We start from the raw sequence: 14,178 nt of genomic DNA on the forward strand, positions 1-14,178 counted from the left end.
TAATAACTTTTAGGTCATTATGTACTTTTCTCAAGAAGACCGCTAGGCAATATATACCTTAAAAATTATTTTTTAAAACAAAGCTTTTTATTCTTCTGCAGCTACCTAGCATGTAAATTCCAAAGTCTGAAACTAAAGCTCAAAATATTGCAAGACACTCGGTCTTAAAACCCAAAAGGGCAAGAGAATGTGATTTTTCTCACACTCACTCCCTTCCTTTAAAAAATATAGAGTGTTCGCTTCAGCAGCACATATACTAAAATTGGAATGGTACAGAGAAGATTAGCATGGCCCCTGAGCAAGGATGACATGCAAATTCGTGAAGCATTTCATATTTTTACTTTAAATAAAATAATTTATGTATTTAAAAAATAGAGAAGGTTTAATTTTGAATGCTAATAGGACCTTATTTAGCAAATATGGTTCAAAAGTCTTTTTGAGACTCATGGTTTTATTCTTATCTCATTCATTGATGTTGTATGATGTTCACAGAAAAAAAATTCTTATTTACCATTTGATCTATGAAAGAGATCTTCAGGGTTTTGTGCTTTAATTTTTTCTTAACAGTTATCTTCAGTCTGATTTCAATGGTTTTATTTTTAGTTTTAAAAATGTGTTCCTGGAAATTATGACTTTTGTTTGTGATAAAAATTTAGTCCAAGGCTGATGGTATCTGCACTGTAATAAATAACCTTTCCAATTTTCAACAGTTATATTCTCAACAAAGATAAACAGGAAATGTTTTTTATCAATGGGACAGATATCAAACCTAAAAGGATCTGAGTATATAATAGTCATTATCTGAATGTAACACATTAGCCATCACAGAGAAGAGGACATAAAGCAATAGTGATCTTTTTAATAACTTACCTCCTTAAAAGCAATTATTTCTTTATATATACATACATATACCTATATATAAATATTTAAGCACCATGATTACAAGCATGTTTGTAGTTGGGTGTTCAATCGATGAACAGTAATACACCCCCTTCACCAGTGCAACATTATTACCTGTTTAGACTGCAATTACAAGGAAGAAGGACTAATAGAGTAGAGATGAGAAAAACATCATTTCTTCTCTCTTCTCTATATGCTGATCTTTCATTATACTTCATAACTGTAGTAAAATAAATCTCTCACTAGAAATGGAAATGAGAGGTCTCTAAAGTGATAATTGAGCTTCTAGCCTTAAGTCACAGCAACAAGTACATTCTAAAAGTCTGAGTTAATAAATCTCATCACACCTCCTATTTACTGGGGGTATTAGATAGTGGGTAACAGGGACTGTCTACTGAAATACTGTATTCTAGTGGGCAGTGATTGAGGGTTTTGGTAATTTAAGTAGACATTTTGCCTACTTCTTTGTGGACTCTGGTTGAATCGAGCCAAGACTGCACAAGCAAAGATAAGGGAGTCCAATCATAGCCCTACGAGACTAAATTTCAGTCCAGCCTCAATTCTGCATCATCTCTATTAGAAAATGCTCAAATTTCCCATTCACAGGAACACAAACCATGACAGAGTTGTGAACTATTTGTCATTTCTTTAGAAAAGAGATCTATAAACAATTTCACTAAGGGGACACAAAGTAAAGGCTTTGTAATTCATCTAGTCTTTGTCAGTACTACTCAATTCTGCCATTAATGTGGAAATCACCATTGACAACACAGTGAATGGACATGGCTGTGTTCCATTAAAACTTTATTCATGAAAATTGGTGCAGAGACTGGATTTGGGCTATTGGTCACTGACCCTGTGGATATTTCCTTTAGTGTAAGTATCCTAATTATAATATTGGATAATAGAAATGAAAGTTTTTTTTATTATTAAAAGGAAAATAAGCTAGGCACTAATCCCGGAAAATGTTTTAAGTACAAGATCATGGTTTAAACCCCTACATTTTAATGGTGATTTGAGGTTTATTTTGTTGCATTTTGTTTTTGGTTACTGCACCACATCCCGCGGTGCTCAGGGCTTATTCCTGGCTCTATACTCGGGAATATTCTGGTAGTGCTCAAGGGACCACATGAAATGTGGAGATTCTATCTGGGTCTGCTTAGAACAAAACAAATGTTCTACCTGCTGTACTATACTCCCAGAAAAAATTACCTGTATTATACAAATTTAATTCAGTAAGTTACTGAAAATCAAATCAGAAAATCAGCAGGAGGCATTTGTTCAATTACTGAAAACCTTGCCAATTCTGTCTTCTAAATGTACAATTGGGTTGTGTTTTCTGGGGTTGTTCTAGGGAGGGAAGAGACCATCTAATAATGTCTACACCGTGCATTCAAGATTCTATTGCTGCTAAATAATCCCCCAAATATTTTTCATTTGCTACAATTATTGTCAAGTTCCCCCACAGAGGAGTGCCAGTATGAAGAACAATTGGGGCAATAAATACTGAGATTTTTAGTTTTTACCTTTCCACAGCTTAAGTGTCCTGACTCATACAAGAAACTACATTATCGTGGCCACAGATCTATGTGGCACATACAAGATAAGAAAGAGTCTTCAGACTACAAAACTTGAATTCTTGCTACTACACTTTCCTTATTACTCTTCCTACCTAATCTTGAAAAATAACATTTTAAAGTAATTGTCCCTGATGATGGATGCCCTGAAAATTAGCACCAAAGGCTCATTTCTTTAGCAGTGTTTAAAATGCAAGAAATGAGAGAAATATGAAAAGGAATATATTTTTTAAAATATTACTGATTCCAAAAATTATCAAGTATATAAAATATATGGAACACTACTTTCCTACTCATACCTATAGTGCTAGAGAAGAAATATTCTGGACTACCTGTCTAGTCACTGGATGTCTTCTTCCCCAGAAACTGTGTCCTATACACCTACCAGGGGACCACACATTGTTTTGGTTTTGTTTTGATTTTTGGTCCATGCCTCCCAGTGATCAGGGCTTACTCTTGGCTCTGCATTCAAGGACCTCTCCTGAAGAATGTCGGGGAATCCTATTGGGAGCTGAGAATCAAACTTAGGTCATTTGTGTGCAATACAAGCACCTTATTGCTGTACTATCATGGTGGTTCTTATGTAACCATACAATAATTAAGAAAGGGTAAAAACCTAATGCATGTTGGTCTTTGCCAGAAAGCTGGAATTATGCTCTCCCTTTGAAGCCAATGTTTCTACTACTCTGAACCTATGCAATTCATATCTTGAGGATTTTATGAAGCAACCATTCTTTTTCCTTCCAAATTTAAGTCTTGTGGAAGAATAATAAGCACGCATATAAAAGGGAAACAAAACAAAACAAAACAAACAAAAAAAAAGACTCAGAGTGCCCTTCAGAGCATTTGAGGTCTTGTTTTTAGAACTTGCTGAACTTCAAATATGGGAAGATATATTAATTATACCATCCTCAAGTTGGGTAATAGTCTGTCAATTTTTTAAAATTCATGGCAGTGTATTTCAGTTTTTGAAGAGTCCTAAAGGAATAAAACCCCAATAATTGAATCCTTTTTCACACTGCTCCAAGTTTATTTGAATGAGTGGATGACATCTTCAAGTAAGATTAATTGGTCTCAATGGCAACTACTAAAACACTTGAATAAAATAATTTTATCTTGATTATCAAAAACAACTTGGAGGATATAGCACAGCAGGTAAGGCATTTGTCTTGCACAGAGCTAACCTAGGTTCTAGTCCTGGTATCCTATAAGAACACCCAAGCATCACCAGGATTGATCCCTGAGAAAAGAGCCAGGTATAAGTTGAGCACAGTACTGTTTGCTACAAAAACAGAAATTAAAATATATAAATAACTCATAGAAGTATCTGAGTAGAAGTTGAAATGGTTTCATCAATTAAATTCCTTTTCAAACTATCCTTGTGGACATTCTCATATCAGAATAAACCGACCACAATTAGCATTTCTCAGTCCTACAATCAGAAATGACATATTTTAAATGCAAGCAGACAATTTACGCTATATGCCAGAATTTTTGTCCCTGTAATTTATTCCCTGTTTATTAAAAATAAACATGAGTATAATTAGTTTATTGTTTTCATTTTCAGAATATGGTGAGTCTTTGGATTAAGCTTTAAATATATGTATAAAATAATAAAATACTATTTCTCATGAAACAATATTGGTAAATTATTTAAATTAAACAAATACTATTTTTCTCTTCAGAGAAAGTGTGTCATGTGTCATATGCTACATTAATTTCAGCAGCAAATAACAAGATTATATAAATATATAGACAAAGTCACTCTGTATTATTTATTATAAATATCAGGGCAATAGTTTAGATGTAAACGCAAAGAAATAAATACCTATTTCAAAGTAAAACAATTAATCCCTTGACTAAATTCCTAAACATAAGAAAAACTATGTGTTTAATATCAAAATTTACTAAAATTCAGGAAACTAACTGAAATAATATTGTATGTTGCCTAAGAAATTGCAGCTGGTTGTCTCTCCCAAATATAGCAATTATGACTATATATATATATATATATATATATATATATATATATATGTATATATATATATATCTTGCTCTGTGATATATAATAAAACTTCATATCAATCAGACATTGTTCATTGATTAGATGTTTATAGTATTGGAAATTAAATCTCAATAACTTTTTCCAAATGTTGATGTATATATAGCATATTCTAAAATTATTAAAATTAAAAATTAATTACTAAAGATATTCTACTATAAATATTTAGTGTTATCATTTTATTTTTTCTGTATATATTCATAATAATACTGATACATGATCATTTTATTTTATTTTTATAAGCTTTGGGACTGCACAAGTTGCTGGAAAGCCAACCTGGTTTGACAGCATACAAGGCAAGCACTTTACATGCCGTACTAGTGATCCAGACCTACATGATGCTTTTATGTATTATATTTTAGGCTTTTTATTTTACTTTTTAGTTTAATATATCTGACACATAAAAATATATTACATTCAGGGCCATAAATGTGACTGTGATATTTGATCGGCACCACTACAAATAACAAATAAATGAATAAATAAAACAAACGTGGGGGGCACAAGAGATATTCTCGAGTACTCTTGAGGTTACATAGTGCCATACTATCTTGCTCTATTCCAGAACTCTTTTTCTAGTCCCAAGAAGATAAATTTTGAATAAAGACATTTTATGGGAAATTACTCAAGTGATAAATCTATGTTGACATTTATTGCATCACAGGTTGGCTTCCTACCTGAGAGTGATCTAAATTGTAATTCAAATATTGGAATGCTCAAAACAGAAATTAATTCCAGATTACAAATGATAAAAAATAACATGTAATACATAATTAGAGCTTCCAATTTACAAATTCATTTTTATACTTTCGAGTCAACTATGGATATGTTAAACCGCTTACACAAGCTTTTTAAAGAAATAGTAACTAGACAATGAAAAGTAAAATTTGCAGTGCCATTTGGCTGGCTAATTTATCTAAAATATTATAACTGTAAAACCAGGTAGAAGGTCATAATTATAATTTTTCTCAGTAAGATCTGCAATAGATCTCTCCACATTTAGAGAATTCAGCATTTTTGCCCCTTGTTATAAATCTGAAAGAAAAAAATATTATTTACTCAAGACGATGTATTGCAATTGCTTAATAACTATTTATAAGACACAAATATTGTGTTGAGTGTTACCATTTCAAGGAGAAAATTGAATAATTTAATTTTTTTTCTAAATATCTAGAAAAATGGTCCTATTAATTCAAGGTCTCCTATCCTTCCAAAGGAAATCATCTAAAATTTTATGCAGCCATTTAAATTATTGCTTTGGGAAATTTATATGATAGTCATGGGAACAAGTAAAGAAGTCACTACAACGTTGATCATTTTAATGGTGTACAAGTGATCCATCCAATTTGTAAATACCTTGGACCACTCTTCTAGGTCATAAGCAATCAGAAATGGCAATTATGCAAAATTAATGAAATAAAATTTAAGCTCATTAATAGCTAGAATACCCTAAAAATTTTTAATGGTCAGGTTAACTGTCAACGCTTTAGCAGAGGGCTTGAAATAACAACAACAAAATACCTTCTGTACAGGATTATTGCCTACTTTGGAGAAAACATTGTCTCTGATTATTTAGAATGAATTCCTTTGCACTTTTAATATGCTGAATATTTCTATAAATAAGACTTTCCTTCCAAACAATTTGTCTGTATGGCACTAAAAAAATCTATGGCTATGGTGCATGGAGCTTCTTAATAGCACCCAGCATTAGAGATTATAGCAAGTACAGAGAAGTAAACCCACACACTGGCTCCAGACTCTCTTTGACCCCAAAGGTGCCTTTGAATGAGAGATGAGATGGAAAAACTAATAAAATCTTAGATTAGGGATAGAGAGATGCAAAATCCTGATGACATTTGGGTTATAATGAACATTATCAAAATGGGTAATTCAGGAATCGATCTGAATCAAAAGTCATTCTACTTTAACACAGTCTAGTCCCTGATATCTTGGAATTCCCAAGAACGATCAAAATCAGGAATAAGGCAGCTTCACAATCCAAGCTTAGCAAACAGTAAAAGGACTAGAGTCTAAAAACAATTATCAGGATCCATATCAATACTAAAATCCACGTTAATCTCTGAAAGGCCAGCACCTTAAGGAAGATAGATCCACACATAGAAAGATCTGAAAAATAAAATCACAAATGCAATGTCTTTCTGATAATAAATCTAGAAAACAAGGGATTAGATCATTCCAATATTAATTAATGTTGAGTTATGTCAATGAAATAGTGAATGGATGGGATGAGGCTGGGGACCTTTGAATAATAGGAAGAATATACTGGCAACCATAGTGGTGGCCATAGGAAGCAAAGACTCATGTATAAGATAATAATGGCACTACTATACGACAGATAAATCAGTAACAAAACATTTTTATTAAAAATATCATTAAAATTTTTGAAAGAAAATATAATGAAAACTAGAAATAAGACTCAAAACTGAAAAGTATGGTCATTGCACTTATTGTTTAGTGATTTGGGACCAGAGGTAATTCAGAGCTAACAATTGCTGTTCATAGCCCAACCCTGGGTATCTTCACAGTGGATCAGAATTGGAGATTCCTGCAGCAAAGGCTTAAAGTCTCCATGTTACTACTTGGGTTTTCACATTCTTTAAAATCAAACACCAGGGAGAGTACAGTGCATAGGGTTTCTGCCTTGCACAAAGTTCACCAGGATTAAATCCCTAGAATATTATGTGGTCCCCTGAGCATCCTCATGTATAGCTCCTGAGAACAGAGCCTGGAATAAATCCTGAACACTGACAAATATGCTGCCCAAACCAAACCAAAACAAGTAAAAACAAAATCCAATGTCTTCCAGATACTCTGAGCTACATAGTTGTCACTCAGCTTTCTAGGGAGGATTTAATATGTGTGCAAGTAGTCTACCACCCAAAGGAAGGGAGGGCAGACACAAAAGGCTGAAGTTACTCTTTTAGTGTTAATCCAGATTTTCCAGATCTCTCCCATTTGACAGCCATAAAATCTGATTTCTATCTAAATCAATTTTGTTACCTACCAAACCATTATCACTCTGGGAAGAAGCAAGAACCTTACCTAGAAGCTACAAGTACCACAACAAAACTATTATCACTTGAGGTAGATATAAGAATTCTATATATGCACAATGTAAATATAATAAACTTCGGGGATTGAAAAGATAGGAGAGCAGTAGGTGCTTGTCTTACCTACAGACAACCAGGGTCCAATCACAGAATCTCATATAGTCCTCCTGCCCCATACCGAGCATCACCAATAGAAAATTCTTAACCAGGAGTTATCTTTGAACAGGTTTGGTTAAAAAACTAAAAAGAAAAATAATAATCTCAGGGGAAGGGAGTGGTATAGAATTCAAATGGAATGGAGAGGCTGACTGTGAAATAACCCATTATGCCATATTTCCAACCCCAGTGAATAAGTCTGAAGCAGGGTAGTCACAAAGAGTTAATAAATCAAGACATCTTGATGAAAATGAAGTCATAAAATTTTCCTATACATGGATGTTTATGGAATCTACTATGCTGAGTGAAATAAGTCAGAGGGAGAGAGATAAACATAGAATGGTCTCACTCATCTATAGGTTTTGAGAAAAATAAAAGACATTTGTAATGATTCTCAGAGACAAAATAGAGGATGACTGGAATGTCCAGCTCACAACATGAAGCTTACCACAAAGAGTAATGGGTGCAGTCACAGAAATAATTACACTGTAGGGGCCGGAGAGATAGCATGGCGTAAGGCGCTTACCTTTCATGCGGATGGTCAGTGGTTCAAATCCGGGCATCCCATATGGTCCCCCGAGCCTGCCAGGAGCGATTTCTGAGTGTGGAGCCAGGTGTAACCCCTGAGCACCACTGGGTGTGACGCCAAAAAACAAAATAAACAAAAAACAAAAACAAAATGTGAGTATATGAGGGAAATAGAAAACCTGTCTAGAGTATAGGCCAGTGTGGGGTAGGGAGGAGGGACATTTGGGACATTTGGTGATGAGAATGTTGCACTGTGAAGGGTCTTAAAAATAAAAATAAATAATGAACTTTAAAAAAAAAAAGCAAAAAAAAAAATCAAGACATTCATGGAGAGAATAATGGAATAGGTTTCTTTCCTAGTGCAAAGCCAAACCCAAACCTCGTTATGGCCAATCAGTGAATGTCAAAGGTATCTATATCAAACTAGTCCAGTCTAGGAGGATAATTACATATCAAAGGAATAGGTGAAAAGAAAAGAGGAAGTTGGGGGAAGGCCTTTGTTTTGGGTAAAAGCATGTTGTGACCTAACAGCTAACTCCCTGGTCTTCAACACTTTGGTGGTAGTGAAGGTGCATGAGGGAATTTGCATATTCAAACAATAAATTTAAATATTTAAACTATAAATGCTAACCCTATTGTCATCAAGTTACCAAAACTATAACAAAAAGTTCAAACTAAAGATGATCATAATTAATTAGCATGCCACTGCTTAAGCATCTTTGAGAGACCTAAAGAGACTTACAGATTAGGATTCCAGGGATCGTACTTCTTGTTCTCTTGTAATTCCCATCACAGTCTGGCCAAGAGAAGCATAAAAGATGGAGTGGTCTCAGAATACAGAACTTTCACCAGCTAGGATGTGGTCTTTCTAAATCACCTTCCTAGAAAGAGGCAACCATTGAGGAAGTGACCCAAATAATACCCTTATCTGTGTAACTGGATGTAGTCATTGGCAATGATATGAGGGCACTAAACTGTTGGTTGGGGTTATTACCAGTAAACAAAAGTGAAAGATGTCATTTCCCAAGGTTTGCAATGAAGGCCTCTGGGACTTCTCTGGCATTCAGTTTGATATCACTGACAAAGGCACTCTATGTCATAATTACATTGTTTCCAGGCCTGGGAGATAGTTTATAGGACTGAAGCACATACTTTGCTTGTGGGAACACCAGTCTGAAAACCAGCACTGCTTGGTTCCCAAGAACTCCCGCTCCCTCCCAGCACTACAAGGAGGGCTCCAAAACCAAACAAAATAACTAAAAAGACAGTTATTACGTGTTGTTGCTGTGGGGGGGGGTGAGATTTCTCTGTAGTACAGGACCTTAAAGCTCTAATTCAGGCATTGAGGCCCTGATCTGACATGGATTTCGGACGCCCAGGAATGTGTTTACAGATACAGCCCAAAGAATCCCCCATCTTCCCACACTAACCCAAAGATGTGTCAGCTTCAATTATAGGAAAGCCTGTGTAAGAAAAGTTGAAGTGAAGCTTCTGGGCTTTGGGTTTCTCTAGCAATGTTTCTCTGGGGTCGATACTTTAAGAAAGTAACCACAGTATTTTTTCATTAACTCTAATCAAGAAATAGAGTTTTATTTCTTTGCTATAGGATTCCATTCTTGGCCAAGTGCATTGTGATGATGTGGACAGCACTTGCATGCCTCCTAAAGAAAGGAGCTTCTCCAGAATGACAGAGAGATCGTGAAAAAGGCAAATAAAAGACAAGCACCCCAAGACCCTAAAGCAAAGGCTGTAACTAACTCTAGCTATGAGTGAGAAGCTCTTAGAAACTGCCCCAAATGAAAATTACACAGAGGAATCATAAACGTGGGTGCTGATTGATGGGTACAAGAAGAGTAAATTCAGGGGCTGGAGTGGTGGTGCTAGAGGTAAGGCATCTGCCTTGCAAGTGCTAGCCTAGGATGGCCTGCAGTTCAATACCCCGTTGTCCCATATGGTCCCCCCCAAGCCAGGAGTGATTTCTGAGCCCGTAGCCAGGAGTAACTCCTGAATGTCAAACGAGTGTACCCCTCCCTAAAAAGAGTGAATCTAATGATTATTTTAAATTAGTATTGTTTGACACAATTTATTAATATAGAAAAAGAGGCTGGAGAGATAGTACAGTGGGCAGGGCATTTGACATGCACAGGGAAGACTCAGATATGATCCCAAGCATCCCACCCTGCCAGGAGTATTTCCTGAAAGGAAAGCCAGGAGTAACACCTAAACAACACTGTGTCAACTTCAATTATAAGAAAGCGTGTGTAAGAAAAGTTTTAGTGAATAATCTGGGCTTTGGGTTTCTCTAGCAATGTTTCTCTGGGGTAGAAACTTTAAGAAAGTAACCACAACAAAGAAACAACAACAAAGAAAGTAACCTAATAACACTGGGAGAGCCTGAAAACAGAAACAAAACCAAAAAATATTGGGGCCAGAAATATAGTACAGTGGGTAGAACAATTGCACTGTACATGGATGACCAGAATTCAATTCTCAATATCCCATGGGCTGCAAACGTGATTTATGAGTACAGAGCCAGGAGTAATCCCTATGTATGGCTGGGTTTGTCCCCAAAAGGAAATGAAAGAAAGCAAGCAAGAAAGAAAGCAAGCAAGAAAGAAAGCAACAAAGAAAGAAAGCAAGAAAGGAAGGAAGGAAGGAAGGAAGGAAGGAAGGAAGGAAGGAAGGAAGGAAGGAAGGAAGGAAGGAAGGAAGGAAGGAAGGAAGGAAGGAAGGAAGAAAGAAAGAAAGAAAGAAAGAAAGAAAGAAAGAAAGAAAGAAAGAAAGAAAGAAAGAAAGAAAGAAAGAAAGAAAGAAAGAAAGAAAGAAAGAAAGAAAGAAAGAAAGAAAGAAAGAAAGAAAGAAAGAAAGAAAGAAAGAAAGAAAGAAAGAAAGAAGATAAAGACGAGATAGAAGGAAGGAAGGATGAAAGGAAGGAAGGAAGAGATAGAAGGAAGGAAGGAAGTTGAAATACCTAGTTCCCATAATATAGAACTGAAGAACCCAAATCATGCTATCACACAATCACATTTATTACATGAATGAAATAGTTTAAGACAACACAGCTTACTGTTTTGACATTTTATCATAAAAAACACAGAACAAATTCAAGTTTATGTTTCTTAGAAATTAAGTAAATTAGAATACAGATTTTGTAAGAGTACCTATATATATCTAAATAGTCACATGTTCAGTAAAAACTTTTTTTTCCATTTATCCCTATCATCAGCTGTAAGATTATTTATTTAGGTGGGGGCCATATTTTTGTTTGTTTGTGTTTTGTATTTATAGTTACTTTCTTCAAAGACTTCCTTTTGAAGAAAACTAAATGTTGTAGAAAGAGAAAAGAATCTTCATACAGCTGGATTTTGATGCTCTCTCCAGAAATAATCATATGGGATAGATATAATGTACCTAACTATAAATTTAGTTCAAACTAGCTGTAATTGTGTTTTGTTTTTAGACCATGGGCCAGAGGCTCAGAAAGACATCTCATTGCCCTCCTTCCTCTGAGAAAGACCGCGTAGCATGGTGCAAGTCATGAGTTGGACTGAGTGTTCAAAATTAGAATATAGGTTCACTGTTTAAGGTATCTGGGTGCTGTGATAATTTTGGCTCTTCCTCACAGGAGGTATGCCTGAAAAGATATGAGCTTCATATACGCAAATGCTTGGTTGTCTGATGCTGTAAAAACTTCCCCCTCACTTAGCAGAAGGCTCTCTTTCCTTTATATTATGCTAAAGCAATGGACCCAAATTAGAAAACTGACACTTTATTTCTAGGAACCAAGATTTATTTAGTAACTGATCTGAGGACAGTCCCTGAAAGGGCAGGGTAAGCAATTTATCACTGAAATTTTGGGAAGTACACGATAAAAGTGTTCCTTTCTGTTTTATGACTGAACATCAAGTAATGATCAACAGCAGTATTGATTTCTTCCTATGCAAGATTTTTTTTAAAATCACTCATTCATTAAAGAACCATTTGGATTGGTAGGATATGTAAATGTCAGCCTCTTGAGTCTTCAAGGAGAAAATATAAATGATAATTTAAAAAAATGTTCAACTGTGGTGAGGATTTGATGCCATGGTAGGCAGAAAAATTAATTTCTTTTAAAAAAAAGCCCTGTGGCTCAATGTATACAAATAACTGGAAATTTTTTTTTTATAAAATTTAGAAAATTGTGTATATAGGATATGTGTTTATCAAACATTTATTTCCAATACTGTGGGGATCTATGAGTCATTTCAAAGTGAAGAAGTATGGTGATGAGGGTTCTATTTTGTTTATAAAGTTATTTCTCTTGAGAAATGCTGCCAGTGAGAAACCTTTTTTTTTTTTTCAGGTTTTGTTGTTGCTGTTGTTGTTTTTGGTTTTTGGGTTACATCTAGCAGTGCTAAGGGGTCACTCCTGGCTCTATGTTCAAAAATCACTCCTGGCAGGGTTGAGAGACCATATGGGATTTGAACCACCATCCTTCTGCATGCAAGGCAAATGCCTTACCGCCAAGCTATCTCTCCTTTTACCTAAATAACATGAAGAATACTTAGAGGTTATTATTTGTTTCCACAAGGAGGCAAAGGATAGGCCTTCAAAATTAACATAAACTTGCACAATTTATACCCTAACATTTAGAAGAGAAAATGCTTTCTGATTCATTTTCTTTTTGCTCTTTGCCTTAGCTCAGAAAGCAGATCATTTGAGTTTCCTCTCTTTAACTTCCTTTTTATCATATTTGAGCCACACTGATATCTGTGAGGGACTGATTTTAAGGCATTCTGTCAACATTTCAATAAGTTTAAATATGCAAACATTTAAAATGATTATTACCACAGGTGAGATTTTCAGTGAGCTATAACTATTCAAGCAATATTAAAAGCAATAAATTCAATTGCAACATGACACATACAAATTTAGTAACCATGATGATTTTCATTCAGAATTATGAATAAGATTTTATCTTTCAATTCATTATTTTCTTCCTAAGTATTTATGTGACAGAAAATGTCTAAATGATAAGTGGAAAAAATAAGATATACAAGTGCTATAGAATTCTAAATATCCTAGACAATCTTCTTCCTGATAGCAAAAATAGAACTGCTCTTAAAATGCATATATTTTGATATATAAATGATATTAGAATATATTATTAAGAAGATTATGATATGAAAAACCCACAATGTAATTTTTAAGAAATATGTCTTTGGAGCTGGAGAGAAAGTACAGAGAGAAATGTGCTTACTGTAGGTAATGTCTCAGGTAGCCCACATGGTTGATTCTCTAAGTACCCTCAGAAATGATCCTGGGGCCCGGAGAGATAGCACAGCGGTGTTTGCCTTGCAAGCAGCCGATCAAGGACCAAAGGTGGTTGGTTCGAATCCCGGTGTCCCATATGGTCCCCCGTGCCTGCCAGGAGCTATTTCTGAGCAGACAGCCAGGAGTAACCCCTGAGCAATGCCGGGTGTGGCCCAAAATCCAAAAAAAAAAAAAAAAAGAAATGATCCTGGAGTTCAGAACCAAGAGTAACTTTGATCACTGCTGAGTGTAGTTCCAAAACATACATACATACATATATATATACACATATATTTATTTATACACATACATAAGATAGCAATTCAGATAAGTAAAATATAATTCCAGACATATTTTATCTTCACTCAAAATTTCTGTCTGATTGTATCCCAAAACCAAAGCATTTCCAAAGTATCGTGAAAACAGAGGGATCTCCTGTTACACTCATGAGGTGCTTTTGGAAGCCCAGAAGAATGGGGTCCGGTTGCCTTAAGACCCTTGTGGATACAGGTTTGAAACTTTTGATCTCTTCTCAGTTGTCCTGGTCTGTAGCATATCAATGGTAAGAGGTGATGATTCAAAAAATATGCAG

At 35.0% G+C, this 14,178-nt stretch overlaps 1 non-coding gene across 1 annotated transcript; it reads left to right on the top strand.

Moving 5' to 3' along the window:
- The first annotated feature begins 232 nt into the window (after nt 1–232).
- On the top strand, nt 233–339 carry LOC126016981 (U6 spliceosomal RNA). Its single transcript, XR_007498662.1, has one exon. It is a non-coding gene; the product is annotated as a U6 spliceosomal RNA (small nuclear RNA).
- The last annotated feature ends 13,839 nt before the right edge of the window (nt 340–14,178 follow it).

The sequence above is a fragment of the Suncus etruscus genome, chromosome 8 (genome assembly GCF_024139225.1).
Source record: "Suncus etruscus isolate mSunEtr1 chromosome 8, mSunEtr1.pri.cur, whole genome shotgun sequence".
NCBI classification, from domain to species: domain Eukaryota; kingdom Metazoa; phylum Chordata; class Mammalia; order Eulipotyphla; family Soricidae; genus Suncus; species Suncus etruscus.